Genomic DNA, 13,723 nt, shown 5'->3' on the forward strand with positions numbered 1-13,723 from the left:
AGCTTCTCCTAGTTAAGTTACATACTTCCTACAAGTTTAAGCTTCTAATTCCAAGCCAATCTTTTTCTAGAAATCAAGGAAGAAGATGGTGAATAGTACTTTCTTGAAATTAATTTTTGTGTTCTTGATTTCTTTGAAAGAACAAGCTTGTAGGAGGTTAGATTAAGGCTTCCATGGGCATTCCAAGGATCTTTCATGGATTAAAAGCTTCAAGGAAGGTATAACTCTTCATGATCTTAGTTTTAAGTTTTGTTGTTTAGATTTCCTAATATTGAGATGATGGGTTAGTGTAATGGGTTTGTAATCATGTTTAAAGCTTGTTATGAGTAGTTTAGTTGGTGAGAGGCATGATTATTGTGTGTTTAGAGATGGGTTGATTTTGTGATATTTTTGGAGTTGGAAATCTTGGTTATTAGTTAATGAACCTAAGTAAAGCTTTTAGTTCATGTGGGGAATAAGTATAAATTGTTAATGTGGAGTTGTTGAGACTGTTATGATTTAGTTTGGATGGAGTTTTTATTGGGTTGTGATTGTGGGTTGAATTGTGGTTGATTTGGAATGGTTTAATTTGGGAAATCGCGTAAACATAGCCGTCGTAACGTCCGATTTTCTTTAGACTGTTTTTGTGCATAACATTAGGACCCGAGAACCCCCTGCTAGATGTTGACCATTGCCATGTCTAGATAGCTCATGTTACGAGCTTCGTTTTGATATGTAGTTCGTTCGATTCCGATGCACGGTTTAGGAGAAACGACCGTTTCAAGTAACGGCATTTCGCGAATGAAACATTTCCCCTCGCCTTACTTTGAAACATAGGTTAAAGACCTTAAAAGACTAATTGAAGTATGAAACATTTATGTAAGGTGTAATAGGTAGTTGGTAAGACACTCGCGAAGGAATCGTCTTAAAACTCGTAATGGTTAAATTATTAAAAATGGTGGAGCTGAGGGTACTCGAGTGACTTAAGAGAATTAGTAAGCGCAAAACAAGCGTTAGAGTCTAAGTTAGTTAAAGTATAGATTTACAAGTGACTTTGGTTTAATTCCAACTTACTTGTTGTTTATAGGTTACCAGACTCGTCCCGAGCCATTCGTAACCCCCAGTCGCTCAGGCAAGTTTTCTACCCGTTATAACTGTTGTTGTGATGTATATATGTATATGCATTATCTTGCGATAGATGCATGTTGGTTAATTAGCAAATGTTGTAATATATTGAAGCATGTTGCTATGGTATATATATATGCATGCCTGTTTCGTATTCTTTCCATATATATTTGTTGATTCAGTTGATAATACCTATGCTAGAGGATAGCAGTATTTTGCATATACCCTTATTATAAGGACCCAAAAGGTGAAAACATTTTCTAAAACCGGGAGTCGAGGATCCCGAGTAGATTTTGTATATATGTATATATATATTTATATATATATATGGTTATAGTTTTCAAAACTATTAATCGAATAAGGTTTATTCGATAACTTTATTTTATTTAATGAATATTATTATGAATATTCATTCGAGGGCTTATGACTTCTTTATTTTATTAAATGAATATTATTTGAATATTCATTCGAGGGCTTATGACTCTTTATATTATTTATTGAATATTATTTCGAATATTATTCGAGTGCTTATGACTCTTTTATATTATTATTGGATATTACTTGGATATTCATTTGAGGATGTATGACTCCTTTATTTTATGAATATTATTTATAATATTCATTCGAGGTATTATGACTCCGCTTATTACTGCAATATATTCTTTATTTTATTAAAGAATAAGGTGTCAATAATCAAACTTATTTTCGATTATTCAATTAAAGATAGTACTTTCGTATAAGTATATCTTTGCTTATTTAATACTCATTTCAAGTATAAGTTTTAATACTTCTACTTCAATTATTTTTATAAAGATTATTCTTTATGGGAATATTATTTAAATAATAATATTCAGACATTTTCTAAATATACTGGGGACTGATTTACTTCATTAAATCAGCTTTACTCCAAACACTCTCTAAATTGTTTTCGAGTCTTCAAAATGATTTTTAAAAGTTAGAGCGGATCCCAAAACTCATTTTTATATTTAAGATCTTCCTTTTTAAGGGGATTTAAATACTCGCTCAAAACCTGAGGGATCCGGCTCTGTGGTGTATTTTATATTAGCAACAAGGTTGCAGTTTTGGTAAATGAATTGATTACTTATCCATCGTTCGGGAAGTAAGTCCATCTATTGAGTCGGCATAAGCAACATGGGCTCAGTGGGCGTCCATGATAGTGTAAGTGGCTCAGTGGGAGTCCATCAAATGCATAAGTGGCTGAGTGGCAGTCCAGCATAAGGTCCTATTGAGACCAGGGTGATGACCAGTGGGGAATTCGTCCATCTACTAGTAGAAAAGGTTACTTATTGGTATCTTTGTCTGATCAGCGAGATACCTAGTTTATGCCAAAATTCTTCTCCTTTCCAAATTTATTGGATATTGCAACTCTGTTCATACTTTACATGACAGAGGTTTTCAGGAAATGTATAAAGAAGATGTATATGTGGATATATATATATATCAGAACTTAATGAAGTATATCCTAACTTCATTTCCTTTAATAATATTTCAAAGATTGAATCTATTCAAGTCTTATCTTATGGTCTCATCAGTGGGATGAACTTTTGAAATTAATTATAACTTGAACGGTGGTAGTTCAAGTAGTATTTGGAAAAGATATAAGTATATTGGAGTATCTTGTAACTTCATCTTTTAAACTTATATCTAGTTAATAATTGTCTTATGAATGACAAAGATTTTCAGAAAAATATTGAGACAAGGTTAGATATATTAGATCACCTTGCAACGATACTTTTTATACAGTTATAAACTGGACCTTTGTGTATATTATGCATGGAAGAGGACTTCCAAGATTTTGAAAAGTATATATGTATATATATACTGACCATTTTGCGACTTCATCGCATTAAATTATCAAACTTGGTTCATTTCTTTTGACCAAGACTTTCATGAGTACTATGAGAAGGCTCATATATTGTTAATCATTATACATATTATTTTGGTGGGCTTGCTGCTCACCCTTGCTTTCTTTTTTCATCACACAACATCAGATAGACAAGATGAACAGGACCAAGCTCCCAATTCGCGAGCGGATAGGAAGCTTTCCGCAGTTTCCTATAGGTGTTGAAGTCACTGTAGCTGAGGTAGGGAAATACCAATAGACTAGGCTTCAACTTTTGATGTACCAGATTATGTATATTTACGAATTGTAATAATGGCAAAGAAAATGTAAATTTATTCAGAAAACCTTCTAAGGTGTATTGGCAGATAATTGTGGAATAAAATGACTTGTGATTATTTTTGGATGTTCATCTCTGAGACTATAACGTGTGGTGTGTGTGTTTATTGTGGGGTCACAGTACAGAGTAGTTGATTAATTATTAAGGTTGGGTGTTACTAAGGGAAATGGAACTCGTGACAACCCGGATCCCCGACCCCGGATCTGGGGGTGTTACAGAAGTGGTATCAGAGCTAAGCGTTATAAACCTCAAAGATGATGTGACGTTAAGATAATAAGTTCACTAAGATAATAAGAACTCTTGCCAAGTTCATAGTCGGGCTACCTAACGTAGTACTGACAGTTAAAACCCTTATGGGAACCCTTATAAATATCGTGATATAAGCGTAGTTCGTTATCGTAGACGGTAGCGGGCTTCCGAACCCTGAGGTTGAGGAGCAACAATGCGATGATGTTTATTACTTATTAGAGATCAGATTATGGATCCGATAGAGCGTCCTAACGCGGGATCGGATGATGTTCATAATGAGGATATATAGGTTGAGGATGTTGTCCTAGAAGGGATAGTGCTGAGGAGGTCCCCATGGAGGATCCTGACAAGAATGAATAAAGGACCACTGAGGAATTGATGACCATGGTTAGGTCGACTATCAGAGGTAGGATTGGTCAGTCACTACCAGAGGTTCGTTCAAGTTTGTAAAGATAGTCGCCCCTTTAACGCGGCTTACTCATAAGACTGAGAAGTTCGAATAGACAGAGAAATGCGAGAACAGCTTTTAAGAACTGAAGCAAAGGTTGGTGACGACCCCTATGTTGGCGTTGCCGGATGGAAAAAGGAGATTTTGTGATTTGTAAGTGATGCTTCGTATAAGGAATTAGGGTGCTTTTATACAGCACAACAAGGTACTCGCGTACACGTCAAGACAATCGAGGTAATATGAAATTCGATATCCCCACCCATGAGCTTGGGCTCGTGGCAATAGTTTTGCCCTAAATATTGGAGGCACTACTGGTATGAATAGAAGTGCGTGATTTACATAAACCATAGGAGCTCTAGTACATTTTTACGTAGAAAGAGCTCAACATACGCCAGAGGAGGCGGTTAGAGCTAATCAAGAATTATGACTGGGAGATTCTTTATCATTCGGGGAAAGCCAATGTGGTGGCTGATGCCCTTAGTAAAAAGGAGAGGCTCAAGATGATAAGGTCTTTGGGAGAGTTTATAAGAGATTTTGGAAATAGAAGTGAAGGTAACCGGAGCCGGTACCGAAAAACTGTTTGAGATTGCAATACAGTCCGAATTATCGGAAAAGAACATATTGTGCCAGAAAGAGTGATGAATGAAGGCAGAGAGCCAACAAATAGATAAGAGGTTAATACCGAGAAAGATGATAAGGGAATAATGAGGTATTCCTATAGAATTTGGATTCCAAATGTTCAAGAGCTTAAAGATGAGATCATAGATGAAAGTCATAGTTCAAGGAATAAGATTAAGGGCAAACCCTGAATGTGATAGTCAGGGAGGACGCCATCAAGATAGAAGGAACCCATAACATAATGAAGTGGAAAATGAGGATTTTAACGTATAAGATAACCCCAAGTATGGGAAAAGGATGAAACATTTCATACTAAGGAAACAGAAAGTTGAGAAAGGAAAGGACACTCGAGACGGTACTCCTATACGGCAATTCATGGACCTGTCTGAAAAGAACTTAGACTATTATCCCCAACCACCACCTTGAGGAAACCATGCAGTAGGAAATTCTTTTAGGACCTTTAAGTCTCTAAGCTCTCAGAGTTCCAAGGAACAGGTTGACCTAGTCGAGGCAAAAGCCTGGCTAAAGGAAATAGAGGAATCAATTGTGATTCTAAATGATTGACGAATCACAAAAGACTGTTTTTGTCACTTACCCTCCTAAGAGAGAGGCCACCCGCCGGTGAAAGGCCAAGGAAGGCACGGAGCAAGAGATTATAATAAACTGATTAAAGTTCAGTCAATTGTTTTCAGGAAGGTACTTCCCAAAGTTATGGAGATAGTGTAAAAGCTTTAGAGCCAGAACAAAGGCGGACGAGTATGATGAATTGTGAATCTAAGTTGTAAAAAGTTGTCAAGATTCGTTCTAAGGACACGAATCCAGAGTGACGGGATGTTTGAAATCAATGCTTATGTTGTGTTGGTTCATGAAATAATGATAAGAGAAAGGAAAATTAAAAGAAATTGAAGTGGAAAGGAATATAACGGCAATAGAGTTTGAGGAATGATAAGGGAGTTGGGTATGAGAAAACCCTAAAGACTCGTAGCAATAGAAATAGAAAAGTATGTAATCGTCAGGATGAGGGTGATTCACCATGAGTTAAATTGATGGTGGAACGCATAAGAGATACATATATTTTATTCCCTGTAAGTTGGGAGGATCCGAGGAAACCTTGAGATAGTTCGAAGGATGAAAAATAAAATGCGGATAGACTGAGGAGACAAGGGAGTAAGAAATTAGGAAAAATTGAATGAAGGAAGTGACCTTCAAGAATGTGAAGTGTAAGACCGGTGGCTTGTTACCCAGAAAGGGAAACGCCAGTTATGAAAGATATCCCAGCATTGAGGTGACTGTTGAGATAAACAACAAAAGTAAATGAGGAATTATTAAGAAGAAGTTCACGTTGAACATGACCAATATCTTCCAGAACATCCTTGTTATCGTTACCAAATTAGGCAAGACAAGCGGATAACCGTTGTTATCTTTTGGAGGCCATATTGATTGACCCCATTTTGAATACAAATGTTATTGTGAAATTAGACATGTACTATCGAGGTGGGAATGATTGAATAAGACACCCTTATCAGGGATATATGACTTGATTTATCCATAGAAGGATGCAGGTACCTTTTAAAGGTGGAATTAAGGATAGAACATCGGTAACTTAAAATGAATCCTAGGGGAATGCATAAAGGTTGGCATTTCACCCTTAATAAGGACAGTATGAGTTTTGACAGTATGATTGGGAAAGGGTTAAGGTAACAACAACCTTTAAGAATCAGTGGAGAAATTTTTCAGAAATATATAGACAATGGTTCTAGTATTAGTAAATGGTATTTTGATATGCCCTGTATCTAGGGAATACAGGAGGAACGATTGAAGGATAATCTTAGAGGTTTTACAAGGAAAAAGGTAATATTCAAAATTCTCAAGAATAGAAATGTGGATAAAGGAAATATGACGTAATTATAATGATGCCAAGTGGGGCACGTGTTAAACCACGAGAATGTATGAATCGAACCAGTAAAGGTCGAAATTGTTCAGGGCAATTAGGGCCCAGAATAAAAGATGTTCTAAGTATGATTGAGAGTCAGTCTTGACAGTGATTAGCCTCTAAAGACTGAGGCAATAACTTATGGAAAAATGGTGATATTTTTTTTTTACTCATCTGATTTTAAGGAAAACATCTTCACTCAAGCAGTGATCGGAAATAGGGTAGAAAATTAGTGAAAGTGGTTAAGACGACATTGATTGTAAGGAAATATTACTATCAGGAAAGGCCAAAGAGGTGGCCGACACTTTAAATGTAAGAGGACAATTACAGGCGCTCATGCCAGAGGAATACAGTAATAATGGTTGAAGCCGTAAAGTTTGTTTTATGGTTGGAGAGATTGACATTCCTTCTGATGACTGTGCAAATACCCAACCCTAATAGTAGTTGGTAAAGGTTTAATTCGTGTAATCACCATGAGCAGGCTATCTATCTCAGAAGATACTATCTTGAGATAAGCCAGGATCATGTTTCAAAAAGGACTAGACGAACCTTTGAGTTAAGTCTTCTGTTTAAGGCATATGATTAAGAATGGTATTAACCTGCTATCGTTGCTTTGATGGAAACTCTTCTGCAATTTTATTTGCTTCATGTCATGTATGTATGTCAGGATCAGGAGTGTTCTTCATGAATCATGAATGGTGATTATGTTACCTCCTTAGAAGAATTCGATACGATATGTATGGACTCCGTATGGTTAGCTATTAAGACTTCAAGGAAAATGAATGACTACAGTGGGTCAGTGGTGGACCATAGTAAGGCAGCAGTGATTCTGCGAGTGGTGAGCTGATTACAACCGTGAGAGTTGTATTTGAATGGTTGTTGAGATTGAGTACCACTAATCGGGTCGTGGTAGTGTATAAGTTATCATTGATAGACTAATTAAGTAGAGTGTCTACCTAGTGAATATTTATTCTTTCTTATGAATAGAGAGTCGTATTATTATACAAGGAAGGTTGCGCTGCAAGCATAAAACTCTAGTAACGATGATGTCTAGAATGAGATCCCAGGTTCGATCTTTGAAATCGAGGGAGTTTCAAAGGTGATTGTGTATAAGCTCGAGGAAGAGCATGGGTCCAGAGAATGATGGACGAATTAGCAAATATTTAGGCATGTGAAATACGATGCTATAATACTTGATATTGATATAAATACGTATATGTTTGGTTCTCCTATGACAAACCTCTATAGTTCAGAGGTAGATTCCAAGCCAGATATTTTATGGCAATAAAATTTTTACGAATATACAATTCTCTTCAGTTCGTTCTTTTCTCTCCTTTTCATTTCATATAAGCTGAGAAAAACAACCCTTCCAGAAGGGGAGGTATTGCCGAATGACTATCTATCTGTGTGATAGAAGCCGAGTAGGATACCAGCTATTGTTTAATTGCTTGTCAAGTACTAAAGGCTGGCCACCTTCTGTACTAACTATGCGATATAACAAGTGTTCATGATCATAGTGATCTCTCAACAAATTCATTTACTTCTATATGATTGATCAAACTTTGGGAAATAGAAACAGCTGAAAAAGGAGTAATAAAGTTGTGGTAGTATTCGGAATGGAAACACATTTGTGATACTAAGGTTGACGTGGTTATTAAAAGGTTATAGAACGCTAACGAGCAAAAGTATAACCAGTATAATATTAGGAACGGAAGGTGATAGCGATTACGAACTGGAAAAGAATGGGTATTGAGAAGCAAAAGCTATAATGTTAGAAGCTATGATGAGAGTCTGTGCAATAGACTTGAAAGAATTTGGAATGATCACTTAATACGGATTGAGTTATCTTACGACAATAGATCATATGTTAGTATTGAGATATCGCCTTAGGAGATCCTTGAGGGAAGACAATGTCGATCTCCCTTATGTTAGGATGAAGTTGTAGAGCGCAAGATGCTCGGACCCGCAGTAGTCCAAAGGACCAGGGATATAATAGATCTAATCAGAGGATGACTGGTAGTAGCCAGGAAGGACATAAGAAGTATGTCGATTTGACACGAAAGGACAAAGAATAGGAAGGAGGGAACCTTGTATTGTTAAAAGTATTCCCTTGAAAAGAATTAATGAGGCTCGGGAAGAAAGGAAAGCTAAGTCTACAATTTGTTGGACCCTTGGATATATTAAGACGTTTGGGAAGTTAGCATATGAGCTAGCCCTACCCCCGAACCTGTAGCAAGTTCATAACGTGTTCCACGTATCAATGTTAAGGAAGTGTAATTCGGATGCCAGACAAATAGGGGCATATGGGCGCATAGACATGCAACCAGACGTAACCTATATGGAGCAACCAGGAAGGGTATAGAGTAAAAAGGAACGAGTGCTTAGGAGAAGGGTTATCAAACTAGTAAGAGTTTGATGGTAGAACCACAATGTGGAAAAATTGACTAGAGAGTTAGAAAGTGCAATGCTAAGAAAGTATCCCTATTCATTTCTATCTGATTCCGGGACGGAATCCTTTTAAGGAGGGGAGACTGTAATAACCCCAATTTTTGGATTTTTTTTTTGAAACCCTTATGAATAGTGCTTTTCCTGAATGAGAAAACTTTTCATGCCACACTATGTAGGGGTTCTGATATGGATATTCTGAGATTTTATTAGTACTTTATATGGGATATAAGTGTATGTAAAGATCGTCAGAATCCAAATCCGAACACTTTGATTTTTCCCGAAAATCCACTAGGTACGGAAATAATTGAGTATAAGGTAACAGGATAAAAAGGATTTAAATTAAAGGATTATAAGAGAGGATCATAAAAGGAATATAATATATTGAGAAAGGTTAAGGGAACCTATGTAATAAGATCCCGGGTATGATCCCTCAAACGATAAACGAAAACGAAAGTTAAGCGAACCGTATAACAGATCAGCGGTCATTAGGCAAACAATTAGAAGCTAATCAAAGAGATTAGAAGGGATGATGACATAGCAATGTGACATAAGCATGACATAAGGGGAAGGAGATGTGGTTGATTTTTAACCACACAAAATCAAGGGCAACTAGGTAATTTACTAAAACAAGACAAAAAGCAACCAACCAAGCCAAAACATTTCATTTTCATCAAAAAACACAAAACCCCCATTTTCTTCTTCAAGCTCTCGACCTCTTTTCTTAAAAAATGAAAGTCCAAGCTCCTCCACTTGCTATTTTACAAGGTAATTATCCTCGCTTCTCCTAGTTAAGTTACATACTTCCTACAAGTTTAAGCTTCTAATTCCAAGCCAATCTTTTTCTAGAAATCAAGGAAGAAGATGGTGAATAGTACTTTCTTGAAATTAATTTTTGTGTTCTTGATTTCTTTGAAAGAACAAGCTTGTAGGAGGTTAGATTAAGGCTTCCATGGGCATTCCAAGGATCTTTCATGGATTAAAAGCTTCAAGGAAGGTATAACTCTTCATGATCTTAGTTTTAAGTTTTATTGTTTAGATTTCCTAATGTTGAGATGATGGGTTAGTGTAATGGGTTTGTAATCATGTTTAAAGCTTGTTATGAGTAGTTTAGTTGGTGAGAGGCATGATTATTGTGTGTTTAGAGATGGGTTGATTTTGTGATATTTTTGGAGTTGGAAATCTTGGTTATTAGTTAATGAACCTAAGTAAAGCTTTTAGTTCATGTGGGGAATAAGTATAAATTGTTAATGTGGAGTTGTTGGGACTGTTATGATTTAGTTTGGATGGAGTTTTTATTGGGTTGTGATTGTGGGTTGAATTGTGGTTGATTTGGAATGGTTTAATTTGGGAAATCGCGTAAACATAGCCGTCGTAACGTCCGATTTTCTTTAGACTGTTTTTGTGCATAACATTAGGACCCGAGAAGCCCCTGCTAGATGTTGACCATTGCCATGTCTAGATAGCTCATGTTACGAGCTTCGTTTTGATATGTAGTTCGTTCGATTCCGATGCACGGTTTAGGAGAAACGACCGTTTCAAGTAACGGCGTTTCGCGAATGAAACATTTCCCCTCACCTTACTTTGAAACATAGGTTAAAGACCTTAAAGGACTAATTGAAGTATGAAACATTTATGTAAGGTGTAATAGGCAGTTGGTAAGACACTCGCGAAGGAATCGCCTTAAAACTCGTAATGGTTAAATTATTAAAAATGGTGGAGCCGAGGGTACTCGAGTGACTTAAGAGAATTAGTAAGCGCAAAACAAGCGTTAGAGTCTAAGTTAGTTAAAGTATAGATTTACAAGTGACTTTGGTTTAATTCCAACTTACTTGTTGTTTATAGGTTACCAGACTCGTCCCGAGCCATTCGTAACCCCCAGTCGCTCAGGCAAGTTTTCTACCCGTTATAACTGTTGTTGTGATGTATATATGTATATGCATTATCTTGCGATAGATGCATGTTGGTTAATTAGCAAATGTTGCAATATATTGAAGCATGCTGCTATGGTATATATATATGCATGCCTATTTCGTATTCTTTCCATATATATTTGTTGATTCAGTTGATAATACCTATGCTAGAGGATAACAGTATTTTGCATATACCCTTATTATAAGGACCCAAAAGGTGAAAACATTTTCTAAAACCGGGAGTCGAGGATCCCGAGTAGATTTTGTATATATGTATATATATATATTTTTATATATATATGGTTATAGTTTTCAAAACTATTAATCGAATAAGGTTTATTCGATAACTTTATTTTATTTAATGAATATTATTATGAATATTCATTCGAGGGCTTATGACTTCTTTATTTTATTAAATGAATATTATTTGAATATTCATTCGAGGGCTTATGACTCTTTATATTATTTATTGAATATTATTTCGAATATTATTCGAGGGCTTATGACTCTTTTATATTATTATTGGATATTACTTGGATATTCATTTGAGGATGTATGACTCCTTTATTTTATGAATATTATTTATAATATTCATTCGAGGTATTATGACTCCGCTTATTACTACAATTTATTCTTTATTTTATTAAAGAATAAGGTGTCAATAATCAAACTTATTTTCGATTATTCAATTAAAGATAGTACTTTCGTATAAGTATATCTTTGGTTATTTAATACTCGTTTCAAGTATAAGTTTTAATACTTCTACTTCAATTATTTTTATAAAGATTATTCTTTATGGGAATATTATTTAAATAATAATATTCAGACATTTTTTAAATATACTGGGGACTGATTTACTTCATTAAATCAGCTTTACTCTAAACACTCTTTAAAGTGTTTTCGAGTCTTCAAAATGATTTTTAAAAGTTAGAGCGGATCCCAAAACTCATTTTTATATTTAAGATCTTCCTTTTTAAGGGGATTTAAATACTCGCTCAAAACCTGAGGGATCCGGCTCTGTGGTGTATTTTATATTCGCAACAAGGTTGCAGTTTTGGTAAATGAATTGATTACTTACCCATCGTTCGGGAAGTAAGTCCATCTATTGAGTCGGCATAAGCAACATGGGCTCAGTGGGCGTCCATGATAGTGTAAGTGGTTCAGTGGGAGTCCATCAAATGCATAAGTGGCTGAGTGGCAGTCCAGCATAAGGTCCTATTGAGACTAGGGTGATGACCAGTGGGGAATTCGTCCATCTACTAGTAGAAAAGGTTACTTATTGGTATCTTTGCCTGATCAGCGAGATACCTGGTTTATGCCAAAATTCTTTTCCTTTCCAAATTTATTGGATATTGCAACTCTGTTCATACTTTACATGACAGAGGTTTTCAGGAAATGTATAAAGAAGATGTATATGTGGATATATATATATATATCAGAACTTAATGAAGTATATCCTAACTTCATTTCCTTTAATAATATTTCAAAGATTGAATCTATTCAAGTCTTATCTTGTGGTCTCATCAGTGGGATGAACTTTTGAAATTAATTATAACTTGAACGGTGGTAGTTCAAGTAGTATTTGGAAAAGATATAAGTATATTGGAGTATCTTGTAACTTCATCTTTTAAACTTATATCTAGTTAATAATTGTCTTATGAATGACAAAGATTTTCAGAAAAACGTTGAGACAAGGTTAGATATATTAGATCACCTTGCAACGATACTTTTTATACAGTTATAAACTGGACCTTTGTGTATATTATGCATGGAAGAGGACTTCCAAGATTTTGAAAAGTATATATGTATATATATACTGACCAATTTGCGACTTCATCGCATTAAATTATCAAACTTGGTTCATTTCTTTTGACCAAGACTTTCATGAGTACTATGAGAAGGCTCATATATTGTTAATCATTATACATATTATTTTGGTGGGCTTGCTGCTCACCCTTGCTTTCTTCTTTCATCACACAACATCAGATAGACAAGATGAACAGGACCAAGCTCCCAATTCGCGAGCGGATAGGAAGCATTCCGCAGTTTCCTATAGGTGTTGAAGTCACTGTAGCTGAGGTAGGGAAATACCAATAGACTAGGCTTCAACTTTTGATTTACCAGATTATGTATATTTATGAATTGTAATAATGGCAAAGAAAATGTAAATTTATTCAGAAAACCTTCTAAGGTGTATTGGCAGATAATTGTGGAATAAAATGACTTATGATTATTTTTGGATGTTCATCTCTGAGACTATAACGTGTGGTGTGTGTGTTTATTGTGGGGTCACAGTACAGAGTAGTTGATTAATTATTAAGGTTGGGTGTTACTAAGGGAAATGGAACTCGTGACAACCCGGATCCCCGACCCCGGATCTGGGGGTGTTACATCTGGGAAGGTAAAAAATGATCCAAAGAATTTAGCATAAAAATCAAAGTTTCTTTCTAATATCTATGAAGACATTTCCTTGCGACTCAGGTTATATCTGAATTATTTTTAGCAAGTTGTCGATCTGCACTTATGTCAGATCCACTATCCGCAGATGCATCCATGGGATTTAAGCCTGGGGAGGTAGACACTGACCATTGACATATGGCTATTGAATCAGTATCCTCTCCTAACACCTGTAAAGGAAATTGGTCCATTAAAGAACTTTGAACAATCGAATTTGATCTTCATCTGACCTTTGTGTGTGTATCCTCACCTTGTGTATTAAGAATTGTTTGTGTTTGAGGTGGTGACACTACTACGGATACCCTGAATGACATGCAAATTTCAATAGACGCACCATGTTGAAAGGATGAATCTA

This window comes from Apium graveolens, chromosome 6 (assembly GCF_009905375.1).
Source record: "Apium graveolens cultivar Ventura chromosome 6, ASM990537v1, whole genome shotgun sequence".
In the NCBI taxonomy this organism is placed as follows: Eukaryota; Viridiplantae; Streptophyta; class Magnoliopsida; order Apiales; family Apiaceae; genus Apium; species Apium graveolens.